The 24,044-nt window shown below is 41.8% G+C and overlaps 1 long non-coding RNA gene across 2 annotated transcripts in view; it reads left to right on the top strand.

Annotated features, from left to right (window-relative positions):
- The window catches only part of LOC132382025 (uncharacterized), a 115,761-nt gene that overhangs the window by 40,581 nt on the left and 51,136 nt on the right, over nucleotides 1-24,044 (top strand). For both annotated transcript variants that reach the window (XR_009508176.1, XR_009508177.1), the window contains exon 3: nucleotides 14,078-14,160. This is a non-coding gene — a long non-coding RNA (uncharacterized LOC132382025). The remainder of the gene's footprint in view (nucleotides 1-14,077; nucleotides 14,161-24,044) is intronic.

Here is a 24,044-nt window from a genome sequence, read left to right as displayed (position 1 = left end):
TCTACTCACTTTATACTTACGACTGTGAGGTTAAGTACAGCTCCAATGCCATATTCAAATTTGCTGACAATACACTGGCCACATCAAATATAATGACGAATTGACAAACCTATGAGGGAGATTGAAAATCTGGTTGAATAGTGTGATAATGATCCCTCACTCAACGTCAGCAAAACCAAAGAGCTGATTACTGGCTACAGGAAGAAGAAGCTGGAAGTCCATGAGCCAGCGAGAGGATTGGAGGTGGAGAGGGTTGGTAACTTTAAATTTCTTGGTGTTACCATAACAGGGGATCACAAAGAAAAGACGACAGCACCTCCACTTCCTTAGAAGTTTGCCTAGGTTCATCATGTCACCTAAATGTTGACAACCTTCTACAGATACATATTGGCGAGTATCCAAACTGGTGGCATCTTGGCCTGGTATGGATGCAACAATGCCCAAGAATGGAAAAGTTGACAGAAGGTATTGAATACAGCCCAGTCCATCACAGGCAAAGTACACCTCACCACCGAGCACATTTACTGTACAAGGAGTGCTGCCACAAGAAAGCAGCATCCATCATCAAGGACGCCCACCATCCAGGCCGTGCTCTCTTCTCACTTAGGAGATACAGAAGCCTTAGGGTCCACACCACCGGATTCAGGAATAGGTATTACCCTGCAACATCAGGCTCTGAACCGAAGTGGATAACTTCACTCGGCACAACTCAGAACTGAGTTATATTTTTTTTCTGCTAAGGTAATTACATGTGCTATGTGTGCTGTGTGACTCTGGTTCTGTGCTTTGCACCTTGGCCCCAAAGGAACACTGTTTTATTTGTCATATTCATGTATATGGCTGAATAACAAAAAAAAAACAACTTGAACTTGAAGATTTTAGCAACGTAAACAAGAGAACACCTACAATTACTGTAGGGATGGTAAAAGTATAACAGTATAAACAAATGATATTTTATCAAAATATAACTGGAGCTAAATGTTTTCTGTTACTAACTAGATGAGCAAATGGCACAATAGAAATAAAGATATGCAATTTAAAAAGCAATTTAGAGTCTAGTTGCAAAATGACCATGATGAGAATTAACTATTCCAGGATATTAGAAGAGAAAGGCAAAATTGAAAAGAAGGGAAGTAGCCCTGATAGCAAAGCCTGGGGTAAAAACAAGGGAGAGAAAGGATTGTTGTTCAGAAAACCAAAAAGTGCAATCAGTTGAGTGGAACCAAGGAACATCAAGTGACAGAATAGTTGTGGTAAATGTAGGTCCACGGGGCATAGATACATGAGAGAAATACAGTAAACAAACAGACTTTACTGGATAAATAAACAGATCAAAACCAATTAATAATAGTCAAACATGAACCCAAGGTGTATGTGAGACATAATTGTCCAGATTGACGAATCAACAAAGGAACATACACTTGGTACTTTCATTTCTAGTATTATGCAATGAGAAGTGATTAGTAGCAATGTAATTAAGGGATAATTAGGGGTAAAAGGCAACTACAATATGTTATATTAAGATTAACACTGATTTAGTTTAATCCAACACTGGAGTCTTAAATTTGAACAAAGAAAACTGTAAGTATGAACTGTTTATTGCAGATTGTGAAGCTGATATGGTAATAAATTATGTTAATTATAAATTTATGCAGTAATAAATGAGCAATGGCTCTCCATAATAGAGTGATGCAACCAGAGATCAAAAGGCAGTCTCCCCTCTCTGTAGCAGAGTGGTCCCACCAGTGATCAAAAGGTGTACTTGGTAAGTGGAAGGAATTCACTGATGAAATTTTGAGTTTACAAGGCTTGTATGTGCTGTCAGAACAAAAGATAATGATAACAGGTTTAGGAAACCTTGGTTTTCAAGAGATATTGAGGACCTGGCTAAGAAAAAAATAGGAGGTGCATAGCAGGTACAGTATAGGCAGGTAGGAACAAATTAAGGTTTTATGGAGAACAAGAAATGCAAGAGAACACTTAAGAAAGAAATCAGGAGGGCTGAAGGAAGGCATGAGATTGCCCTAGCAGACTAGGTGAAGGAGAGGATTCTATAGATATGCTAAGAGCAAATGGATTGCAAGGAACAAAATTGGTTCTCTGGAAGATCACAATGGTAATCCGTGCATGGAGCCAAAAAAGATGGGGAGATCTTGAATGCTTTTTTTTGCATCTGTATTTACTTGAGAGATGGACACAGAGTCTATAGAAGTGAAGCAAAGCTGCATCAACTTCATGGACCCCTGTACAGGTTGCAGAAGAGGAGGTGTTTGCTTTCTTAAGGGCAGTTAAGGTAGGCAAACACCAGGGCCTGTAAATGTGTTCCCTCGGACCCTGTGGGTGTAAGTGCAGACATTGCAGGGGCCCCAAAAAAGTTATTCAAATCATCCTTAGCAACAGGTGAGGTAATGGAGAATTGGAAGAATTTGTTCCGCTATTTAAGAAAGGCTCTAAAAACCAACCAGGAAATTATAGGCTGGTGAGCCTGACATCAGTAGTGGGGAAGTATTTGGAAGCTATTCTAAAGAACTGAATGCATGAGTATTTGGATAGACATGGACTGATTAGGGATACTCAGTATGACTTTGTGCACGGCAGGTCGTGTCTAACTAATCTTATAGTTTTTTTCATGGAAGTTGTTTGAAGGCAAGGCAGTGGATGTTGTCTACATGGACTTTAGCAAGGCACTTGACAAGGTCCTGCATGGAATGTTGGTCAAGAAAGTTTAGTCACTCAGCATTCAGGATGAGTAGTGAATTGGATTAGACATTGGCCTTGTGGGAGAAGGTAGAGAATGGTAGAAGATGGCTGCCTGTCTGACTGGAAGCCTGTGACTAGTGGTGTGCTGCAGGGATCGGAGCTGGGTCCAGTGTTGGTTGTCATCTATATCAATGGTCTGAATGATAATGTGGTTAACAGGATCTGCATATTTGTGGATGACACCAAGATTGTGGGTGTAGTGGACAGCGAGGAAAACTATCAGAGTTTTCAGTGGGACCTGGACCAGCTGAAAAATGGCAGATAGAATTTAATGCAGATAAGTGTAAGATGTTACGTGTCAGTAGGACTAACCATGGTAGATCTTACACAGTGAATGATAAGGCACTGAGGAGTGCTTTAGAACATAGGGGCCTGGGAATACAGGTCCATAATTCATTGAAAGTGTTGTCACAGGTAGAAAGTACATTTAATTTCTTTTGACACATTGGCCTTCATAAATCAAACTACTGAGGACATAGGGATAGGATATGTTGAAGTTGTATAAGACATTGTTGAGAGCTAATTTGGAGTATCGTGTACAGTATTGGTCACCTACCTAATGGAAAGATATAAAAAGGTTGAAAACATACAGAGAAAATTACAAGGATGCTGCCAGAAATGGAGGACCCTGATTTATGAGGAAACATTGAGTGAGTTAGGACTTATTCCTTGGAAGGTAGAAACTTGAAGGAAGATTTGACAAAGGTAAACAAAATTATGAAGGGTATAGATAGGATAAATGCAAGCAGACTTTTTCCACTGAGTTTGGGTGGGACTGCAACTGGAGGTCATAGGTTAAGGGTAAAAGGTGAAGAGTTTAAGGGTAATATGAAGGGTGACTTCTTCACACAGAGGGTGTGAGTTTGGAACAAGCTGCCAGCGCAAGTGGTGCATGTCAGCTCGATTTCAACACTTAAGAGAAGTTTGGATAGGTGCATGGATAGTAGGGGCATGGAGGGCTAAGGTCCCAATGCAGGTCAGTGGGGGCTGGCAGCTTAAACGGTTTGGCATGGACTAGATGGGTTGAAGGGCTTGTTTTCCATGACTCCAACAGTTAATCAGAGGATTGAGTCCATCTCAGACAATAATGTATTACTAAATAAGGGGAAACAAAATATAAGAGTAAAAGAATAAAAATGAACTAGAAAAGCTTCTTTAGATAAATAAAAAGTAAAAAAAAACTGAAGTTTGGTGAATGCCCTATAGAATGAGGTGGAAGTAAGTATATTAATGAAAAAGACAGTAGAGGGAAATATAAACCAAAGTAGTAGTTACGTAGAAAACCTCAGTAATGGTGGAGAATAATTGAACCAGAGTGTGGAGCAGAATGAAATTAGCATTTATTAAAAATAGTATTGAAGAATTTAATCTGGCTGAAAACCAATTAATGTCCATGACTTCATGAGCTGCAGACCATGGTATTGAAGTAAGAGGTTAAGGAGATATTTAGTGCATTGGTTATTTTTTAATAGGACAGTTTGTTGATCAGTTCCTACATACTGGAAAGTAGCTACTTATGCTCAACTACCTAAGAAAGGAGGAAGAAGAAAAATGGATAACATGGTTCAGCTAACTTGAGATCACCAGAACCTATTATTAAAGGACTTCTGAACATTATATTTGGATTGGCTAAAGACAATGTGGATTATTGAAAGGGAAGTATGTTTGACATATCATTTGGAGGTTTTGAGATTGTAACCTGGAGAGTAGATAAGAGGGAAGGAATGAACACTGTGCTTCTAGACTTCCAGCAGACATTTGATAAGGTTCCACGCAAGAGATTATTAAGAGGATGTGGAGCAAACAAGGTAGGAGTAATGTGATGACTTGGATTGAGGATTATTTACTGGATTAAAAAAAAACAATGGTTAGCATTCGTGTAGAGTAAGTAATTAGAAAGAAAAATGGAATGCTGTCCTTAATTTTAAAAGTGATGGATAATGAGAGGATAAAACTATATAAATGTAGCATATTAATGGAATTACATCTGAAAGTCTGAAAGTCTCCCTACATAGGGATGCATTGATGTTGATTCATAGAATATTCATTGGGTTGATTCCTGGGAATAAAAGTGCTTTCTTTTGAAGGAAGACTGTCTAGGTTCTGGCTAAGTTTAGGCTTAAATTGGTTGGAGTTGATAAGAATGAGAGGCTGCCTTAGTGAAATAGGACAGGCTGTGAATGGACTTTCAGGACAAATAAATTTTAAAAACCAGCAAGATTGTTTGAGGTAGGAAGGTTACTGATAGGGTTGAAAACAGTAAAGCTGATTCAATGAAAGAGATGGGGTGGTGGTGATGGTGGTGGTGGTGGTGGTGGTGGTGGTGGTGTGTGTGTGTGCACCCTTAACTACTGGTGGAGTCGTCAGGGCATCGTCATGACGAGCTTTTTACACCGATCTTTTTGGGTGATTGCTCATTGTACAGCGTGTCTTGGGCATCAGAAACCTGGCAGAGCCCATCCCTCTCCAGGTTTTTTTAATGAGGTCGAGTTGCTAGCCCGACACTCAACCCAGGCACGGATGGAGAGCGTGCAAGGGAGCCGGCCGGATTCGAACTCGGGACCTCTCACCCCGAAGTCCAGCGCTGATGCCACTACACCACCAGCCAGCCAAAAGAGATGATGCTGGAAGGCAAAAATAGGGGTGCTAAATAGAAAAATCAAAATAACAATAAACTTAGAGGAGGTGTAAATGTATACAGGGCACACACAAAATGCTGGAGGAACTCAGCAGGCCAGGCAGCATCTATGGAAACGAGTAAACAATTGATGATTCGGGCTGAGACCCTTCTTCAGGACATGTACAGTGCTCAAATTTTCTATAAGTCATTAATTTTTAATGTTGGGTCCTTAAAGCCAAGATGAGCTGAGAAGTTTTCCTGCGACTTTACTTGAATTGGTTAAGAGGACAAGCACAGGAGGATCACTGGGGAAAATTGGAAGACCATTAGATATTCCTGAAGCTCTGCTAGTGAATGGAGGAACTGCTGCATTAGATTCCCATGGTGTAAATGAATGCATTAAGTCCAAGAGATGGAATTGTTTAAGTAACACAGGGCGTCAGATTCATCACAAATCTATTGCTGTTGTTTTCTGCTTTGTTTCAGGTTTCTAGTAGCTGCAACATCTTGCTTTATTTCTATTATGTTATTGACTGCGTGCTCAAAGGATCACTAAGGAATTGGTGTTAGCTTGCATGACATTGTGAACATGCTTTGTCACTTTAGTACTACCCTGTGCTTCTAATCTACCTCGCTCTGTACTGTGATTTATCTCTTTACATACATGCCATTCATTCCCAAAAATCAGGCATTTCCTCTTCCGCCACTCATGATGTTTGCCACAGTATTTTAGTCTTTAAAATGTTGCTGCCCTTCTGTGCTGTGCTCCTATGTAATTTCATGTTGGCTGTATCCAGCCTGCCATGTGAAAATCAAAAGTGTCAACTCTGGTTTTGGACATGACACTGAGACAGGAGCTGAAGCACATTGTCTCCTTCTATCAAGAGAGGCTCCCTCAGTCCTGCACGTTGTGGATCAATTAATCCCTCAGATCAATGAGAGTGCAAGAGAGATTCCATCAAGTTCCATCAAGCATGTGTTGAACATCTCCCCATTTTCACATCAAATATGTGTGAACATTGCACACAATTTCTCTGACACCTCCAAAATATCCAGAATCCGCCATTCATATTGTTGTATGGAGGGTGTTACAGTTCTTAAAAGCTTCTTCTCTCACTTCATTGGCTGCTTTATAAATCTGTACCTCAGTGACCAACCAGATACTAGAGAACTTTCATTCTTATTTTTTCATTTTTTATTAGCTACTGCCAACTCAATAAATAAGTGAAAATATCTCCTTTCCTGGCCTTCTTACAATTGGTAGATTTTTGGCTTAAAAGTCCAGTTGTTGAAGTGGCTTTATCTACCCCATCCGACAATGAGAAGTCAATAGTTTCCTTTCTAATGAAGGAAAACTAGATTGTGGTCTTTCCCCACTGCAGATATATTTTTCTGTTATTCCGTTGAACATCTGTGGCATATCCTTCCAGCAGATGGGTCCAAAATCAATTTTTTGCAGCCCTGCTGTACACTCTATTTCTCCTCTAATGACCCACATTGCTTTGCTCAGTCTGTCTTCTGACTCCATGCCACATTATGCGGTATCCCCTAGTTGTGTTTGCTTTAAATAACATTCTTCTTGTCACATTCGAAGGTTTCCGGGTGATGTACTTTATGAGTTTATTTCAACATTGTTTACAAGTCTGCATGTAGCTCCTCTATCTTGGCAACAACATCTCACCTGGGAATGATTGGTGCAACAACTGTGTTGTCATGAGATGGCAGTAAGAAGCACCTATTCTTATGTATGCTTGATCCAAAATTTTGGAAGTAATGTCCAGGCTTATGTAGAATGGAGTCGGATATCACTAACGATATCTGGACTCTTCCACTCATCACCATGTCGGGCTCGCAGACTATAACCGTGTGCACTGTCTTATCTATGCCCCTCAAGTTCACTGAATTTGAACCATAGTGTCTAAAATCTTCGCACTGTGTGTTACATGTCCTAGGCATATTGGACTACCTCATAATTCTGTACAGAAATCAATTTGTGCTATGTTGAATACTGCTTCAATGAATTAATATCTCTTGATAATCTTCTGCATTCATCCCATTGTTTACAAAGCTGCCTTTTTTTTTCAGTAGTAGGCTTGGATATCCGACATTCCAGTAATTCTTTAATTTGTTAGTAAATACAGTGAAAGCTTGATGCTTTAACATTATCTCAAGCCATATCCAGCCAGTCAGGCTCCATGCCAATTTTCCCTGCTCTGCTTTATGTTATAGAATGTAGAACAAAGAACAGGCCCTTCAGCCCACAAAGCTGCACTGGACCAGCTAAAAAGTAAATCAAAAACCCTCAAAAAACAGATCCCTGCTAAGTACACAATGTCCATATCCCTCCATCTTCCTCATATTCATGAGCCTATCTAAACATCTCTTAAAAGCCTCTAATGTATTTGCCTCTGCCAACATATCAGACAGCACATTCCAGGCATCCACTACTCTGAGTAAAAAACTTACTCCTCACATCCCCATTGGAACTACTCCCTCTCCTTCAATGTATGTCCTCTGGAATTTCTACCCTCGGAAAAAGATAGTCCCTGTCTACTCTATCTATGCCTCTCATAATCTTATAAACCTCTGTCAGATCTCCCCTCAGCCTTTGCCGCTTTAAAGAAAACAACCCAAGTTCGTCCAGCCTCTCATGATAGCAAATGCCCTCTAAACCAGGGAGCATCCTGGTAAACTACATCTGCACCCTCCCCAAAGCCTATAGCAGGGCAACAAGAACTATATGCAACACTCCAGATGTGTTCTAACCGAAGTTTTATGAAGTTGCAACATAACCTGTTGAATTTTGAAAGTGCCTCGACTAATAAAAGCAAGCATTGCATAAGCCTTCTTAACCACCTTATTGACACATGTAGCCACTTTCACAGAGCTATGAACTTAGACTCCGAGATCTCTCTGCTCAGTAATGTCTTGCTTTTAACAGTGTACTATCTCTTTGCATTTGCCTACCAAAGTGCGACATCTCATATTGATCTGGGTTAAACACCATCTGCCATTTCTCTGCCCATGTCTGCAAAAGATCTATATCACATTGTATTCTTTGCCAGTCTTTTACACTATCCACAACTCCACCAACCATGTTATTATCTGCAAACTTACTACCCACCCATCTACATTTTCATCCAGGACATCAGAAACAGCAGAGGTCCCAGCACATACCTTTGTGGTACACCACTAATTACAGACCTCCAGTTTGAATAAGTTTCTTCAACTACTACCCTCTGTCTTCTATTCACAACCCAATTCTGAATCCAAACAGCCAATTCACCGTGGACACCATGCATCCTAATTTTCTGGATTACCCTCCTATGAAGGACTTTGTCAAATGCCTTACTAAAATCCAAGTGGATAACATCTGCTGCTCCACCTTCATCAATTCTTCCCTGTCCAAACTCTTTGCCCTAAGAAGTTCTCATTTATATTAGGGCAGTTGAAATCCCCCATTTTTATTTTTATACATTTCCTTAATCTATTTACATATCTGTTCCTTAATGTCCTGGTAGCTCTGGGGTGGGGGGGGGGTGTCTGTAGAACAAAGTTCAAACGTTCAAAGTAAGATTTATGATCAGAGTACATACATGTCACCACATACAACCCTGAGGTTCTTTCTCCTTCAGGCATACTCAACAAATCTATAGAATACAGACAGACATACTTTATTGATCCCGAGGGAAATTGGGTTTCATTACAGTCACACCAACCAAGAATAGTGTAGAAATATAACAATATGAAGCCATAAATAATTAAATAATAATAAGTATATTATTCCAAGTAGAAATAAGTCCAGGACCAGCCTATTGGCTCAGGGTGTCTGACACTCGGAGGGAGGAGTTGTAAAGTTTGATGGCCACAGGCAGGAATGACTTCCTATGGCACTCAGTGTTGCATCTCGGTGGAATGAGTCTCTGGCTGAATGTACTCCTGTGCCTAACCAGTACACTATGGTGTGGATGGGAGTCATTGTCCAAGATGGCATGCAACTTGGACGGCATCCTCTTTTCAGACACCACCGTCAGAGAGTCATAATAGTAACTGTAAACAGGATAAATGAAAGAGCAAAAAACATGGAAGACAACAACTGGTGTAACGCAACTATAAATGAATAAATACAATCCCATCTGTGTGGTTGCACCTTTCCTATTCTTGAGTTCTACCCCATTGGACTCAGTGTCTGAACCCTCCATTATGTCTCCCCTGAGTGCAGCTATGATATTGTCCCTGATTAGTAATGCAACACCCCCCAACTCTTCCTCATTCTTTATTTTTCCTAAAACTTCAAAAACCAGGTATATTAATCACCCATTCCTGCCACTCTCTCAACCTAGTCTCTGTAATGGCCACCACATCATAGTTCCACATATTGATCTATGCTCTAAGTTCATCACCCTTACCCATAATGCTCCTCGTATTAGAATAGACACATTTCAAACTATCCAACCCATCATACCTGTTATTTCAATTTTACCTTTCAATACTTCCTCTGACATCTACCTTCCTGTCTGATCCTTTATTTACTGACCGGATGCTCCGGTTCCCAGCCCCCTGCAAAGCTAGTTTAAACCCTCCCAAGCAGCATTTGCAAACCTCACAGCCGTGATATTGCTTTTCCCTCCAGTTCCGGTGCAACCCAGCCCTCCTGTACAGGTCATCCCTTCCCCTGGACGCGTTCCAGTGATGCAAGAACTTGAAACCCTGTTCCCCTGCACCGTCTCCTCAGCCATTCATTCATCCGTGCTATTGGCCTGTTCCTACCTGCACGAGCCTGTGGCACAGGGAGTAATCTGGAGATACAACCTTGGAGGTTGACCACCCTTACCCAAAACTGCTCCTTTTCTCATCTCTCTCCCGGGTTTCAGTCATCAATACTTACCATGCCCGATCCACTGAAAAAAGCTACTTTCCTAGTCACACCATAAAATGCACACAGAAGTCTGTTAAAATTATAGCTGCAGATACTGATCTTAAATTTGATAAGCTTTGATGAGCATGTCCTACCCTCATTTGAACTTTATTAACTTTCTGATTTAATGTTAAGTGAATATTACACTATCATTTGGATTGAGCAATAAACCCAGATCCTGAAATTCAGCCCATTGACACTTGGAGCAGCCCCAAAGCCAGTTTTTAATGCAACTTATTCTATTACACACAACTATCAATTACCCTCAATTCTTCTAATGCCCACCTACACTAAGATCATTATCAATAGTCAATTAACTTGCCAGTTAGCACATATTTGGCAAAGTGGCAGACCAAGAGAATTGGGTCCATAATAAAAATACATACTTTTCAGTGAGCAGTCTTTGTGCCTTGTCTTGCAGAGCTGTAGTGGAAGCCTAAAGAAAGGGCAACAACAATTGGCATTGCATTTGGATTGATTTACTTCATTGCAGCACATGATCTGGATCATATCTCCCATAGAAATCCCAGAGGGATGAAATTACTTGGCTCTTCATCTGAGGAGTTGGCTAAGGGATTTTCTGCATCTTGTCACCAGGTTTGGATGTGGCCCAAGTGCAGAGTGAGAGACACTGAAGCGGGTCGATAGTTCACAGACTTTAATGCAAACACTGTTCAAGGGAAAAGAAAACAATAAATGCTAGGCCAAACAGAGCTGTTAACTAAAACTCTCAAATGGAAAACAAAGCCTACCTGGCGGTTGAAAAGAACAGCTAAATATAAAACAAATAGCGCTAGTCCTCAGGGTCAGTTGACTCGACAGTCCAATTTCTCAGTCAAGGCCAAATGCAAACAGGCAGCGATGCGATGCTGTGCCGTGTCCAAGTCATGACAACCACAACGACGGAATGAATGGAGTTAAGTATTATCACAATGAAATAATAATTAGCTGACACGTGCATATTCATGAGCGCAATTGCCATATCTGCTGCGCTGCCGAATCCATGATTGTGACACATCAAATGAGAAAAAAATAGTAAAATATACTCATTCTTTTAGTATCCAAATTATGAGTCAACGATATAAAATAATAAGCTTCCGTTGTGGGGGAAATACTTTTCATAGGCACTGCATTTTTTCCAACAAATACATGTAATATTGGATCATTTTTCTCAATAAATAAATGAGCAAGTATAATGTTTTTTGTGCTATTTATTTAAGTGGGGTCTCTTTATCTAGTTTTAAGACTTGCATGAAGACCTGATCACATTTTAGGTCATATTTATGCAGAAATAGAGAAAGTTTTACAGGGCTCACAAACTATCTAGCATCGCTGTTTGTGCAAATATGGTAGCAGCTCTGTGCAGTATAACTCCCTCCATTTTTAGATGTGGAGAATTGTCACGGATGCTGAGATATAGCACACTGCTGATTTGCTGCAGCAGATGCTAGCTAACAATTTATTCTGTCCTTCTGTAATCCATATAGAAAGCACAGAGAACTCTGAAATGCAGCGTGATTAGCAGTGTGAATTAATCAGGATGTATGGTACAACGAACAAAAGCTCTGTTCATTCCTCCTTCAAAGTTGAGCTAGTTTTATATAGGTCCACCTTAGGGATGTTGCCCCTGGCTTTGTGCAGTTCAAGTTCTGCCAGTTTTCCACTTGATCACATCTGACTTGAACTGGATTTGGCATCAGAGCTAAAGGGATCTATTGTCCTGTCGTGCAACTCACACGGTCTGCCCAGTTTATTGCTAGAGGATTATAAAGTTACCAATTACAAAATCTGAATACTGTACTGTTTCTGTGTTGATGTTAACAGTTGATAATAATCAAAAATTCCAGGTGTCCTGGACATAGAACAAATAGTCATTGTCCTTGCTACAATCCACAAGGTCTTCCCTTTCAAATGTACTTTGCAAGATAGTTAATATAATACTCCCTGTAGCAATAAAATGGCATCAGAGCTAAAGGGATCTATTGTCCTGTCGTGCAACTCACACGGTCTGCCCAGTTTATTGCTAGATTATAAAGTTACCAATTACAAAATCTGAATACTGTACTGTTTCTGTGTTGATGTTAACAGTTGATAATAATCAAAAATTCCAGGTGTCCTGGACATAGAACAAATAGTCATTGTCCTTGCTACAATCCACAAGGTCTTCCCTTTCAAATGTACTTTGCAAGATAGATAATATAATACTCTCTGTAGCAACAAAATGACTGCAAAATCATTGTGAAAGGGAAGAACTTGTGGATCTTAACAATGACCATGATCATTTCCCAAAAGTTGTTGCTAAAGAGAACATTATTTTGAGCAGCTTGCAAAGTACTTTGAAATTTTGAAAGGGAGGACTGTTGCATTGATGCCAGATGGTGCATTATCACATTGTTGCTATGCTTCCTGGATGACCAATTTCCAAACAAAATTCTCTCAGATATTAAAGAACAAACATGAGGAAATCCGCAGATGCTGGAAATTCAAACAACAACACACACAAAATGCTGGTGGAACACAGCAGGCCAGGCAGCATCTATAGGGAGAAGCGCTGTTGACATTTTGGGCCAAGACATCGACAGCACTTCTCCCTATAGATGCTGCCTGGCCTGCTGTGTTCCACCAGCATTTTGTGTGTGTTATTTCTCTCAGATATTCCTGTTTTCTAAGCCGTTCCCATCTATAGTTAAAGGCTGGCTATAAGTAGTTCCCATAAACGTAATCAGAAACATATGTCATTCTGCAAATACTGTAAGCAACTGAAGTTTTGTGTAAATACATACGAGATGTGATTGTTAAGTTTGTGGCCCAAGATAGAAGGAGTCAATTTTAGAAAACCTAGCACATTTATTTTTCAGCATAGTCCCCTCCTACATTTACACACTTAATCCAGTGGTTGTGGAGCATTCGGATCTCGGACCTCCAGGAAGTGTCCACAGCAGGGGTGATTGATAAGCTTGTGGCCTAATGTAGAAGGAGATGTTATTAACTTCAAACTTTCTGCATAATCAATCAAAGAGTTGAACTGCATGTGTGTGTAAAGAGAGCTGTATAACTCATCTCCTTCTACCTTAGACCACGAATTTATCAATCACGGCTGTTGTGGACGCTTCCTGGAGGTCCAAGATCCGTGTGCTCCTCAACCGCTGGACTAAGTGTGTAAATGTAAGAGGGGACCATGTTGAAAAATGAATGTGCTAGGTTTTCTAAATTTGACTCCTTCTACCTTAGGCCACAAACTTATCAATCACCATTCTTAGCCTCATTAAGAAATATGAGTTGAGCCCTTGCATACCCCTCCCTGCCCATTCACCCTCAGTGCTGATTGAGCCTAGGCTGTTGCAAGAATCTTCTGTATGTTCACCTGATTAATAAAGCGGTTCTCTAACTCCTTCTAAATGGAGCACAAGATATTTTAGTCAGTATGGTTGCCAGTCTTCCAGGATTCTTCTGGACTCTCCAGGAATAGAAATGCTTTTCCCAGAACAACACTGTACACGGCCTGGCGAAAGCTCCCGGGAATATTAATTACAGTTGTGAATTGCTATTTTGATCCGTTCTGTTAGTTAGAGGTCAAATTATTGGAGTAAGGAAGCTATCCAATGAAATTTCCAGGAATCCGTCCCAGCAGAACTGGCCATTCATTGGGCAGGGCTCTTGGCAGGATCAAGATCTCATGTTGTCAAGATTGTTTAATGGCAGATTGCGGCCATTACGGTGCAGTGGACTACAGTTATGTAACTGCTGTCACTGAGATTATGTAATTTTGTTTACTTCAGGTCAGGAGCCTGCACGAGGACTGAGCACGCAGAAGGACAGTAGCTGATTTCAAGAAGGAACACTGAGGGGTGAGACAGAGAAGGTAATAAGTGGAAACAGATAAGGGAGAGATGATGGACAGGTAGAACCAGGTGGGAGAGAGGCAAGGAAGGATAGGGAACTGATAAGTGGAGCCAGATGAGGAAAGAATGACTGGTAGGACAGCATGATGAATCTAGGTAATGGAGGAGGGGTACGAATGCAATGGATGAACAAAGGGAAGAGAGATCCTGAATGGGCTGCTGGAAGTAGACAGCAAAAGCAGGAGGAAACCGGAACTGGAAAATTCCTCTTCCTATCATTGGGCTACCCAAGCAGGTACAGTTCTTTTAGTTTGAGTTTGCCCTTGTCATGGGAGTAGAGGGCTACTTCTCCCAGCTACCCCCCCCCCCCCCCACCACTTCCTCAACTCATTATGACTTGTATCTCAATGCTCCTCTCTCCTTCTCCTCTCCACTCAGGTTCATCTTCCTGTCAACCCTCTCATCTAGTTGCACCTATCACCTTCCAGCCTCTACGTTGCCCCTCCCTCTCAGCTCAGTCCTTCTTCCCTCTGCACCTTCAGTCCTGATGCAGGTCTTGATCTCAAATTTCGACAATTCTTTTGCGTGCCCAGATACTGCTTGACCTGTTCAGTTCTTTCAGCAATTTATCTTATGCTCTGGAATCCAGCATCTACATCTCTTGTGGCATCTACAATAACATGAATATCAGATTAGTCTCTATCCCATCAGTACTTACAATGCAAAACTGGATCTGAAATTTTTTTCTACAGGATATTATGGAAGTACAGTCCCAGTTGCTTTATCTTAATTCTCTCTAAATTATTGCTGTCCACCAGCAGTGCAATTTCAAGTTCAAGTTTATTGTCATTCTCTATGTCATACAAGTATACTGCCAAACAAAATGATATTTCTCTGGACGGTGCACAACACAGTACATATAAATCACATGCAACACATTAAGTAATATCACCACCAACAAATTAACAAATAAGATTAATTTATGACACAAGTTAAAGATTAAATAGTATGAAGCTGCTTGTGCTTCATTCATGATGAGGCCTGAGTGCTGGCAAAGAGTTCAGAAGTCTCACAGCTTGGCGAAAGAAGCTGTTTCCTATTCCAACACAAACAAGAGAATCTGCAGATGCTGGAAGTCCAAGCAACACACACAAAATGCAGAAGGAACTCAGCAGGCCAGGCTGCATCTATGGAAAAGAGTATAGTTGACGTTTCTTCCCTGGTCCTGGGCAATGGTATCTCCATATCGGGCCACGATGCCACCAGTCAGGATCCTTTCCACTGTGCATCAATAGAAGCTCGTCAAAGTTTTAGATGACGTGCCGAATCTATGCAAACTTTGAAGAATGTAGGGTTTCTGTCGTGCTTTATTTGTGATGGCAGTTGCATGCTGTCCCCGGACAGATTCGCTGATATGATACCGCCAAGGAGTTTATTTATTTATGTATTGAGATGCAGCACAGAATTGAGCCATGCCAACAGCAAATCCAATTTAATCCAAGCCTAATCACAGGACAATTTACAATGACCAATTAACCTAACAACAGGTACATCTTTAGACTGTGGAGGAAACTGAGCACCTGGAGGAAACCCATGTGGTCATGGGGAGAATGTACAAACTCCTTACAGGCAGTGGCGGGAATTGAACCCGGGTCCCTGGTAGCATTGTGCTAACCACTACACTACCATGGGTCCAAGAATAACCACCAAAGGTTTGATGTGAACAGAAACTTCTGATGTTTCCCTAAGGTTATCCAGACTCTCCATTGCACTTTCTGTGTCTTTTTCTTTTGCACTGAGCCTACACTCCGCTGCCGTTATCCAAATGCCAAGCACTGCAGATAAATAAATGCCAAAACTGCTGCAAACTCACTCAGCAGGGCAGGTAGCCTCTGTGAAGAAGGAAAGAGAGTCAGGTCAATGATCTGTCATCTGGACAACAGCACAGACCCATAAGCTTTGGAAACCATGAGAATCGTTGACTCAAAATATTAACACTTGTTTTCTCCCCTCAATCTGACCTGCCGAGCATTTCCAGCATGCTCTATTTTAATTTTATGGTGGGCATTATTTCAGCTTGCTATCCTTGATCTAAGGTTTCATGCTAAAGTTATGTGCCCTTTTATTTTACTGTTGAAGTATTTTACTGTTCTTAACCACTATGCTGGTGTTAGATTTCTCCAATGGGAACAACTTTTCCCACCTGTCTCACTTTACACATCAAACTTGCCCTTAGAAGCAGGGCTTTACAATGAAACTCCCATCTTTGCTACACTGTATGATGATGTATCACAATCATAGTGACAATTCCTTCATGTATTTTGAACCTTTCTTTATGCATGTGGCTATTTGACACAGAAGCTCAAATGTTAGATCTATAGTGTTCAATAATTGTTACTCATTCTTTCAATGTTAAATCACATGTGAATTTGTTCCACTGTGCTCAGTTTGGGAATGTGAATCAAATTGCAAATTCTTTAACATCACTACGACATCCTGAGTGACTTAGCCTGGCTATTAGTTTTTGCTAAAGCAAAGCAAACAAAATGCTGGAGGGACTCAGAAAGTCAGGCAGCATCCATGGAAAGGGTTAAAGAGTCAACCTTTCAGGCCAAGGCACTTCATCAGGACCAGAAAGGGAGAGAGGAAGAAGCTAGAGTAAGAGAAAGCTTCCCCTTTTCCTTGCCAGCCCTGATGAAGGGTCATGGCCTAAGGCGTTGACTCTTCATTTCCTTCTATGTGTGCTACATGATCCACTGAATTCCTTCAGCATTTTGTGTGTTTATCTGGACTTCCAGCAGAAGCTCTTGTGTTTATTATTATTGGCTGTTGCTTTCTATCATCTCCAAGAGGGCTAGATTAAATTGATTCTGTGATTTCTCCAATATCTCACTAAGCGAAACATTGTTCATTCTATGTGAGGCCGCAGATGCTGAAGTGACATACAGTATATATCGGAACCTCTCGGCGGGATCTCTTTCCTACATGGCTTCATTTTGCACTATTTTGCCCACCCCATTTGTTTTTTAAACTTCTCCCTCAAATCTAATTAGAACAGAAGGTTCCCATACACACCAAGACACCCAATGGAGCCAGGCTGGCTGTGAGTTGCCTGTTTACACTCTTTCTACTTAACAAATTGAAAGGCTCAAATAGTATTTGATTCTCTCGCATTTAATTCTGATCTCAAGTCTTTGAGTTTTTGGGTTTGGTTCTACTGACCAAGATGGAGTTCGTCAGCCTGGGAAGGCAATCCATCTAAGAGAGGGAAAACTTGGATTTCAAACCTCTGCTGCCTTGCAGCCATACCCACTCATGGGAAAGGCTTTGGGAGTAAACCCTGAGGACAAATCCGGAGCTGGAGTCCCTAAGGCAGTCTGACGTTGCCTTCAACCTCGTTCTGGCAACTCCTGCGACGACACCGGTGCCAAACTGTATCGTTCCTTGCCCTTCCCTTGGACAACATCGGTGTCGTGGAGAGGGGAGACTCGCTGCATGGGCAACTGCCGGTCTTCCACACAACCTTGCCCAGGCTGGTGCCCTGGAGAGAGCACAGATCCATAGTCTCGCGAGGCTAACGGATGCCACCACCACTATACTGACACTGTTGTATGCCTCTTGGTGCTTTCAGCAACTGCATGACTTTGGTTAAAACCAATTATTGTGTGATCCCATCAGCATTACCAGTGTGCTGTATGTATCTTTCTGTTGAATTCCTTCACATTGTTATGGTTCACTTTAAGGGGCTTGGCTGACGTGATAATTACTTTTGTAATTACATCAAATTGTTTTTGCTGCGCTTTGTGTTCTGGTTTTGGAGTACAGTAAATGAGTTGTTATGGTTTTTCTTAAACCTAAAATGCTTCACGTTGTTTGATTTGCAAAAACCTACCTTGGTGACCCCAAAGCTCTAGGATGATTCCAGAGCTATTGAACATGTCGGCCAATGTGGTCACTTTGAAACTGCCGGAGTTTTGGGAGCAAAATGCCGTTGCTTGGTTTGTACAAGCCTCGACTCAAGAAATCTCCACCAACAACACCAAACACTACCATGTAGTAGCGTCACTCAGCAACTCCACGGCTGCGTGAGTGGTGAGTCTATTTGAGTACGATTAGTGTCCTCTTTGAGTTTCTGTGCATGCTGTTTGCGCTGGAAAATGCAGCACAGTCTTTCCAAAGGGTGAATTAAAAGACTTTTTGTTTTACCTGGATGACATACTTGTCACCAATGCATCCAAATTCAAAGCCATATCTCATCTCCACACACTTTTCAAGCACTTAAGCCAACATGGGTTAATTATTAGTCCTGCTAAATGCCCGTTTGGGTTGTCAACCATTGACTTTCAAACCCATTGCATCTCCACAGAAGCTGCGAAACCCCTTCCATCAGAAATAGCCGCTATTATGGATTTCCCACCACTCTGCCCTACTAAAAATCTACTGGAGCTTTTAGGTATGGTGAATTTCTGTCATGCTTTGTTCTGCAAGCTGCTGAAATTATGCACCCCCTGTATAGTGTGTTTAAAGGCAGTGCCCCTGACACATGCTTGACTGGTCAGCGGACATGACCAGAGCTTTTGATGACCCCAAACGAACTCTTTCTAACATGACCCTGCTGGTGCGCCTCCTCCCCAAAGCACCTGTAGCCATTACTACTGACACTTCAGACAATTCTGTGCACGAATAGCTGCTCACCTTCCCCAGATATCAGCTCTGTCCCCCCGAAAAGAAGCACAACACGACTGACCGCGAGCTTCTCAGGTCTCTATCTGGCTGTCCACCACTTTCGCTTTCTTCTAGAGGGTCGCCATTTCACAGGGTTTGTTGACCGCAGACCCCTTGTGCATGCAATGGCCAAACTATTAAACCCTTATCTCAAGATGGTTTTGTATACCTAGGAATACATGTTACTCGCTCTTTTACATCTCTGTTTGAAGCTAACTACAGGCCTCAGGTTAGCCAAATGAAGGCTGATTTTGAAGGATGGTGCAGTTTCCCCCTTACTATAGCTGGGAGAATTCAATGTGAAAATGACTATACTTCCCAGATTTCTTTATTTGTTCTAGTGCTTACCAGTTTTCTTATCTAAGTTATTTTTCAAATCAGTCAACCAAGCTATAACCTCCTTTATTTGGGAAAATAAGGTCCCAAGGGTTAATAAGCACATTCTTCAAAGAGGTCATGACGTAGGTGGAATGGGCCTTCCTAGCTTTATTCATTATTACTGGACATCGAACATTCAAAAGGTATTATTTTGGCTCCACTGGCCAGATTGAGGGGAGGTTTGTTTAGGGGTAAGATATAAAACCAAAATGGAGGAAAATGTAATCCATTATGAATTCTGTGTTGTGTCATTCCTTCAATAAAAATTTATTTCAAAAAATATTAGACCCTTGGTCTGCACGGCAGCAACATCACCTGGCCTACATATCAGAGTTTACAACTGATATACAACGTATCAAGGGGAAAAATAATGCCATAGGTGATTGCCTCTCATGGCCAACCATTGAGGCCATACTCATGACGGGTGACAATGTGGGCATGGCGACCAACCAAGCTACTGACCCAGAGGTCCAGGCTTAACGATCTGCAGTCATGGGCCCACAGTTGACTGACATTAAGTCCTGAGCGATGTCTCAATCAGTTGTCCTTGCCCCATCGTGCCTGCAAACTGGAGGCAGACTGTTCTTAACTCCATCGATGGCCTCCCACACCTGGACTGGAAGGCCTCACAGAAACTGGATGCACTAAAATTTCAACTTTAGAAAGGATGTGTGCAATTGGGTTGCAGCCTGTGTGAAGCGTCCAGCAGGTAAAAATTAACTGTTATGTTCAGGCACCTTCTGAAATCCCTGAACGACGGTTTGACCAAGCCAGTGTGGACCTTGTTGGTCCTTGTCCCCGCTCCCACAATTTCACGTGCCTTCCTACCATGATGGACCACACCGCCAGAGGTTGTCCCTCTAACATCGATGACAGCTGTAGACATGATTCGGGCATTCATCAGCCTCTGGGTTGTTCGGTTTGGAACCCCATCTGATATTTCCTCTGACCGTGGTCCCCAATTCCTGTCAGACCTCTGGGCTGTGATAACCCAGAACCTCGGCATTAGGCTGCATCATACCACGGCATATCACCCGCAGTCCAACGGCCACTGCAAGCGATTTCACTGCTTTAAAGGCTGCTCTGATGGCTCCCCTGACAGATGAGTTTTGGCACGATTGTCTCCCATGGATCCTGCAGGGCTCAGAAGAGCTTCAAAAGAGCACCTGCAGTCATCTGTAGCTGAGTTGATAATATGAACACCCCCATGTTATTCCTATCTTTCTTGCATTATTTGTTTTTGTAATTTATAGCTATGTTTTGTCTCTGCACTGTACTGATGAGACAAAGCAACAAATTTCCATAAGACCATAAGACATAGGAGCAGAATAAGGCCATCTGACCCACTGAGTCTGCTCTGCCATTCGATCATGGCTGTTCCTTTCTTCTATCAACCCCAGTTCCGGGACTTCCCCCCCCCCGAAACCTTTGATGCCATCTCCAATCAAGAACCTATCAATCTCTGCCTTAAATACACCCAGTGACCTGGCCTCCACAGCTGCATGTGGCAACAAATTCCACAAATTCACCATTTTTGGCTAAAGAAATTGCTCCTCATTTCTGCTTTGAAAAGGCACCCCTTTATCCTGAGGCTGTGCCCTCTTGTCCTAGTCTCTCCCACCATGGGAAAGATCCTTTCAACATTCGAAAGGTTTCAATGAAATCCCCCCTCATCCTTTTGTACTCCAGCGAGTACTGACCCAGAGCCATTAAACATTCCTCGTATGATAACTCTTTCATTACCAGAATCATCCTTGTGAACCTCCTCTGGACCCTCTCCAATGCCAGCACATCTTTTCTAAGATGAAGGGCCAAAAACTGTCAACAGTACTCAAGGTGAGGCCTCACCAGTGCCTTATAAGAGCCTCAGCTCTTGTATTCTAATGTTGTGCCGTCTAAGTCAGAGATATAAATCTGACCCTCATTCTGACAATAATTCCAGTAAATTAAAAGGAAAAAAAGATAAAGAAGCTGGAAACTTTCAAGAATTTAGGCTGCATTTGTGGGAAGAGGAACTCCTTCTCACCATTGTCTGTAAGCTGTTTGTACTTTGTTCCCCTGATCGCATGGGTTACCCCCAGCTGCTCCGACATCCTCCCACAGCCCAAAGAATTATCAGTTGGAAGGTTAGTTGCTCATTTGTAACTTGTTCCATCATTAGGCAAGGATTAAGTTGGAGTTTTCCGGGTCACACAGCTAGCAGGGACGGAAAGACCTATTCTGCACTTTATAGCTAAATAAATAAATAAAAATAAACGAATTAATACTTCTGGTCAAACACCTCCATCAGAACTGAAAAAGAAAGAAAGACATTAGTTTTAAGAGAGGATGATGGGAGGGAGGGATAAGGCAAAGGAAATATCTCTGGTAGACAGAGATTAAGGATGCCGTGGAGATGAGGTGTAGAGTTCCCTTTGGAATGGGTCAATACAGTGAATAAGCACAAAGAAATGTCAAAGGAAACTTCTAATAGGCCAGTTTGCATGAAAACAGAGAGAAAAAAATGGCCAGTTTTGTTGCAGATAGTTACCTCGAAATTGGATCATTCAGTATTGAGTATGTTGCGGTTGTCTTGGCAGAAGATGTGGTATTGTTGCTCGCTGGGCCTCATCATAACAATGCAGGAGGACAGATGCTTTTAAATTTAAATTTAAATTTAGAATATTGTGTACAGTTCTGGTCACCGAATTATAGGAAAGATATCAATAAATTAGAGAGAGCGCAGAGACGATTTACTAGGATGTTACCTGGGTTTCAACACTTAAGTTACAGAGAAAGGTTGAACAAGTTAGGTCTCTATTCATTGGAGCATAGAAGGTTGAGGGGGGATTTGATCGAGGTATTTAAAATTTTGAGAGGGATGGATAGAGTTGACGTGAATAGGCTGTTTCCATTGAGAGTAGGGGAGATTCAAACGAGAGGACATGATTTGAGAGTTAGGGGGCAGAAGTTTAAGGGAAACACGAGGGGGTATTTCTTTACTCAGAGAGTGATAGCTGTGTGGAATGAGCTTCCTGTAGAAGTAGTAGAGGCCAGTTCAGTTGTGTCATTTAAGGTAAAATTGGATAGGTATATGGACAGGAAAGGAGTGGAGGGTTATGGGCTGAGTGCGGGTAGGTGGGACTAGGTGAGATTAAGAGTTCAGCATGGACTAGGAGGGCCGAGATGGCCTGTTTCCGTGCTGTGATTGTTATATGGTTATATGCTGTCAGGTCATCATGCGGGTAGAATGGAGAAGTGAAATAGGAGGGCAACAAGAAGCTCAGAGATCCCCATGCTGAGTGTATCAAGGTGCTCTGCTAAATAAATCCTTCTGATGTAAGCAGACAGTTTGAGCACCATTTTCACCAACCACCCAGTCTTTCCATTCCCCATAGACTCATTTTGATCCATCATTCCTGAGGTCTCACTCTGCCAGCACACTACCAACCACAACATGACATCATCTACTTGACCAGCTGTCTAGTCAGCCCTGACACCCTTCCCTGATTATCTGCCCGATTAATTCTTCTAATCCCCTCTCAGAACTCTCTAGTCCTCCACAGCACTCGCTACCATCCTTTATCACTACCTGTTCTCTCTTCCCCATGAAAAATAATATATTTCTACCTTTGTAAACGATCCAGCTACCAGGTTATATGGAGATTGCATCATTATTTCAGCAGCAGCCATGAATCAACCCTTTCAATATCAGCATTTAGACTGAGAAGGAGGTTGGTAATCCTGAAAGAAATAATGGAGGTCCAGAAAGAAATAAAGCAGCAGCTCCATGATATTAAGTCAGAGCTCGTCAGCATCAATCAAAAAATAGCGGTGGCAGAGACTCGAATTGAGAAGGTGGAAGATCATGTTCAAAAAGTGGAACAGATACTGAGCAAGACAATAAAAATATTACATCACCAAGAAGGTAAACTGCTTGACCTGGAGGGAAGATCACGGCGGAAAAATATCAGAATCTACAACGTTCCCGAAGGAGCGGAGGGCTCATCTATGACGGAGTTTGTCGGAAAGTTACTGCGGGACGTGCTGGATATTCCCTCGGCTATGAAGCTGGAAGTCGAAAGAGCCCACCGCGCGCTCGTCCCGAAACCTACCCAGGATAGAAAGCCACGCTCAATAATAATTAAATTCCTTCAGTACAGCACCAAGGCGGAAATTATACGAAGGGCCAGGGGTAAGAAGAGAGTGTTTTTTGATGATAAATTAATATATTTCGACCAAGATTACCCCCCCCCCCGCGGTCCTGCAGAAACGCGAAGAATACTCTGAAGTAAAGCGAGTACTAAAGCAAAAAAAGATTAAATTTCACCTGGTTGTACCGGACAGTGGAAGAGGCGACTACAGACATGAAGGCCAGAGGGTTGCCCGTCAGCGTGACTAAAACGAAGGAAAGCCTGACTGAGGAATTATCCCGCTCCGCTTGGGAAATAGTGCGAGAATCGAGAAGGCAGGAGATGGGAGGAGGCCGAGAGAAATATAGCAGGAAGAGACCAGGAGTTTCCCAAAGACAGTCCTCACTTCCTTCAGAAGAGCCATAAGGTTTGGCTAACTTTAAAAATGTTGAGAAGCTAAACGGAAGCAAAAGTACATGGTGATACACCTATCTCGAGAAATACTTATTATAATGTGGATTTTATATTACTTAGTTGTTATTCTTTATTCGCTCACTTACTCCTTTTTCCCCACCAAAATGAGAATATATATATATATATGTAATGTATGTGTCTGTATATATATATATATAGGAGGAGTACACAGGGAAATCTTTTCTGTGTAATGGATTTGTTCACTGACTTTTATG

Source organism: Hypanus sabinus, chromosome 27, assembly GCF_030144855.1.
Source record: "Hypanus sabinus isolate sHypSab1 chromosome 27, sHypSab1.hap1, whole genome shotgun sequence".
In the NCBI taxonomy this organism is placed as follows: Eukaryota; Metazoa; Chordata; class Chondrichthyes; order Myliobatiformes; family Dasyatidae; genus Hypanus; species Hypanus sabinus.
Note: the sequence above shows the minus strand (reverse complement) of the source record. Positions and strands in the feature narration are given on the sequence as shown.